General features: G+C 46.8%; 1 pseudogene; it reads right to left on the minus strand.

Annotated features, from left to right (window-relative positions):
* Positions 1-2191: 2191 nt before the first annotated feature.
* Positions 2192-3643, minus strand: LOC114628076 (annotated as a pseudogene).
* Positions 3644-4620: the final 977 nt, after the last annotated feature.

The following is a 4620-nucleotide window of genomic DNA, read 5'->3' on the forward strand; positions in this document are numbered from 1 at the left end:
AGAGAGAGAGAGAGAGAGAGAGAGAGAGAGAGAGAGAGAGAGAGAGACAGACACAGACACAGAGAGACACAGATACAGAGAGACAGAGAAAGAGACTAAGACTTGCATAGAACTCGCTATGTAGCCCAAAGTTGTTGTCAATCTAACAGAGATCACCTGCCTTTGTCTTCTGAGTGCTGGATTTAAAGGTGTGCTCTACCATGCCTACCCTAAAGTAGTTTTCAACTCTGTTAGCTAGTTGTCCATAAGATCGTCTTCCATCTGGCAAGTCAGCTGTAGAAATGTCAGACTGTGTGGCTTCTGGCCTTCATCTCAGCCATTCTCGTCCCAAATCTTCAGCAGCCCCGGAGGTGAGGGATTTTAATGCTTTAAATGATTCTGCCGAGTCACAGTTTACCAGAACAACTGGCCAGATCTTTATGTATATGTATCCAAGTGAGGGAGAAGACCAGAAAAAGGAAATAGGGTACGGGGTGGGGGGTAGTGGGGGTCCTGGTGGTACTGAAATCTAGGAACTTGTGAATGCTATGCACTAGTTATACCACTGAGGTACTTTCCTAGTCCCCCTACACACACACACACACACACACACACACACACACCTTTTCACTTTTAATTTTTACTCTTTTTAAAATTATGTTTGTTTTGTCTTGTTTGTAGTTTATAACTTTGAATTTTGAGACAGTATCTTAACCCAGGCTGAATATCAACTAATCGCCCAAGCAGGCCTTGAACTACCAAGCCTTAAGATCCTGAGTACTTGGGATTACAGGTCTGTGCCACCAGGCCTGGCCCACAAATCTTGATCGCTTGCCCTCATACCCAAGAATAGAATTTAAAGAAATTGAACATATACAATAATGCAGAAGAACCAGGTCTCTTGGCTATGGTAAACGTAGTTGATATGTGAGTGTTAAGGCAGACTTAGGGATAGGGAATGGTTTCCTGGGTAAAGTGCTTGCTGCATAAGCACCAGGACCTGCGTGTGGATCTCCAGCACTCACATGAAAAGCTGGATGTTGTAGCACTTTTCTGTAACCCCAGAGCTGGGTAGTTGTAACTGGGAAGCTCTGTAATCCAAGAGCTGGGACTCACTGGCTAGCCAAGCCTAGATCGTCGGTGATCTCCAGGTTCCATGAATGATTCTGCCTTAGAAATAACCAAGTAGAAGGGCTAGAGAGATGGCTCAGCCATTAAATGCATACTAGTCTTGCAGACGACCCAAGTTTGGTTTGATGCCTTCTGGCCCCTGAAGACATCTGCACTCGCGTGCATATGCCCCCACTACACACATTCATATATACAACTAAATCCAACTATTACCAACCAAAGGGAACACAACTGGGTGAGGCAGGAAAATGGAAAGTACGCTGATCGAGTCACACCTTATAAAGGAATTGACACACAGAGTTCCCATTAGTCCTTTGATGCATAGTCATTGTTATGACGGTAGAAAAAAAATACAAGTCTCCAAATTAGGTACTTGTGGAACTTAAATGTGTAACTTCTGCTCAAGGAATCTGCTGAGCACTTCATAAACGTTATCAGCATCCCGTTAGTAAAATGGAAAGGAAGAATGGCAGTGTTTCACAATTAACCCCAAGCTCTAGACTGTGGCTCTGCTTCATACCAAATATTGAACCAATAAGTAACACATTAATTAGTACCTGGGATATAGAGGCAGAAGGATCCGGAGCTCCTGGCCAGCCCTGGCCGGGTACCTGAAACCCTGTCTCAAAGGAAGAGGAGAAAGATTTAGCTAAGCAAGACCAGTGCAAAGGACTGCTAACAAGCCTTAAGTGGCTTGGCCTTGATTGTTTTGCCCAAGTACAGTATAACTCAGTTTCAATAGCCCAGCTTGGGGAAATAGTTATCATAACCTGGCCATAAAAATGTTACCAATTCATGAGCAAAGTTCTTATCATTACTTAGGCAATCAAATGGCTTTAGACCGCAAAAGACTGTAGTTGTGAAGACATAACCATTCAACTGGGAACGCAACTCAATGGGATAGGCCGCATAGCACGCAGGAGGCCCTGGGTTCCATCCACAGCATCCATTACACAAACAAAAAACACAGAAACCCAAAACTCTTCTAAGCCAGTATTGGACACTGGCAAAACTTTTATTGGCACTAAATGGAACAAATGTTTGTAAATACTCATTATCCCCTCCTTCCCTCCCCCAATAGCACAATAAACAAAAATTATCTATAAAGTCACAACTGACTGGTCTACTTAACACATTTCACTGAATCAAGGAAAATGGATGATGAAAAATGGACACTATGATTATTTATCAGGGAAAACCACAGTAAAGGCTCACAGTTCAGCCCAAGACCCCCACAGTAAGCAAAATGAAAAGATTGGAGCTTCTACTGGCGGTCAGTTGACAGTTTATCCACTAAAACACCAATTAGCTAATATGTTCCGCACTACTGTTACAAAGATATGCAAAGCGTGTGTCTTTAAAGCTACACTGTTCCAAATACATGGCAGTCTACTATTTACCCATCTTCCTTAGGAGGAGTGAACCAGCCTTTTTTCTCATGCATCTGGACAACGGAGTCATAGGACTGTTGGGCTGTTTCTAGATTATATTGATTCTTATCTGCTCCAAAGCGCACCCTGGCCTTGCCTTTGACTAAGGTGGCATTGATCTGCATGATGACCGATTCAATGGAGTAGGCGCTGCTCCAGCCCTGTTTGGTGAGCAGTTCCATACACAACGCCCCTCCACCCAAGACATACCCTCCAGAGAGAATAGGCAACTCGACGCGAACAAATGGAGGATCAAACGGAAAGTTATCTTTGAAAGAGAAGTTAAGCAAAATATAGTCTATGCCTTCTTTTTCGTTCAAGAGCTGAAGGTCACCATACAAGGGACTATCAGGGTCAACCTTCCTCAGTTTAACGTGCCAGTCATATAAGCTGTCGTTTATCAGTTCCACGGAGTAAGTCCCCGATTTGTAACTCTGAGATCTGTATATCTCTCTGAGTTCTTTCATAAGTCTATTTGAAGCACACACTGAGCCGGACACGGTACCATTCAAATGCTCTTGACGTTGGCTCTTCTTGATATTCTCCAATATTGCCAAATGCTCTTTCTCAAGCCCTTCGTCCTCTGACTTTTTCTCACTACTAGCCTCTTCCTCCTCCTCCTCTTCTTCTTTCAGCTCATAATGATCCAAGTCTTCCAGCCCGTCAGCTGCATCTTCCTCTTCATCTTCTGAAGGCACCTCTTCGATGGTCGCCTTCTGAGCGATGGGGACCGGCTGGTCCAGCATCTTCACATCCAGGTGCTCAGGCAGGTTATATAAGCTGCAGAGTTCACAGATCAGCCACTTGAGCTGCTGACGAAGTGAACTGTTAGGCTTCGAATCTTCCAGGCGTTCCAGAATCGATGTGAGATCTGGATCGTCAGAATCCACGAACCATATCGGTGGCGAAGATGGGTAGGACTCGGTGATGGTGCAGTGCAGGGTTAGCGGCGGCGGCGAGGGCGGGCTGCCCGCGGGCGCCGGCGGCACCAGGAACTGACACTGCAGCTCATCCAGCTGCCAGCTCATGATGCGCAGCCGCTCGTGGTCCTTGTCGAAGATGGAAGCTAGGAACTCCAGCTCGGCCTTAAGCCCCGACGACATCCTTCCTCTCGGGTCCTCCGAGACGAGTGTGGAAGCGAAGCGGCCCCGCGAGACGCCTGCTGGGCTGCCACCGCCCCTGGGGCCGCCGGGCCGGGCTCCTGCGGCTCCGCCTCTGCCCGCCTCCGCGACCCGCAGAGCGTGGCCGCTGCAGTCATAAGTCTAAGCACTGTGTCGCACAATGATCTACAGGGCCTTTTCATCTTGCATAACGGAACCTTTTGTTCTTTTATTTTTTTTAATTTTGTTTTGAAACATAGTCTCGAATAGTGGGGGCTAGTCTTGAACTCCGTTTAGCCAAAGATGGCCTTGAACGCCTGACTCTCTGGCATCTGCCTCCCTCCTCACCCAGTGCAGATATCACAGCGCCACCACACCCAGTTTAGGGCCTACTGGGAAATGGAAGCCAAGGCCACGTGCATTCTAGACATGAAGTTATAGCCCCAGGCTGATTTTAAAAGAAATGTCAACTTCTGATCTTTCTACCCTCCTGGGTGGTAGGATTTCAGAAATGCACCACCGCAGCTAGCTTGTGGTGTGCTAAAGGCTAAAGATAGAACCCAGGGCTCGGAGCATGCTAGGCAAGCATTCTACCACCTGAGCTACATGCCCAGTCGGTTTTGTTCTCGATTCATTTCAACAGTCATTTTGGCTGCTTCTATATCGTGGCTATCTTGACTACTGCTACAGTGAACATGGTTCACTGATTTCAGAGCTGGGAGATGGCTCAGCAAATAAGTATCACTCGATACGCGAGCATGAGGAGTTCAAATCTTCAGCACATGTATAAAAAGCTTGGCCTGGACTAACGCATGCCTGTAATCCCGGTGCTGTATGAGAGGCAGACGGGGAAGTTGTCTCGCCTTGTTTTGCACATACACACACTGAATCGGGGAGGCAGAGAGGGGAGAGAGGGGAGAGAGAGAGGGGAGAGAGAGAGAGGACACTCATACATGCAGGCAGATGCATGCATGTTTGAG

This window comes from Grammomys surdaster, unplaced genomic scaffold (genome assembly GCF_004785775.1).
Source record: "Grammomys surdaster isolate TR1022 unplaced genomic scaffold, NIH_TR_1.0 263, whole genome shotgun sequence".
Classification (NCBI taxonomy): Eukaryota; Metazoa; Chordata; class Mammalia; order Rodentia; family Muridae; genus Grammomys; species Grammomys surdaster.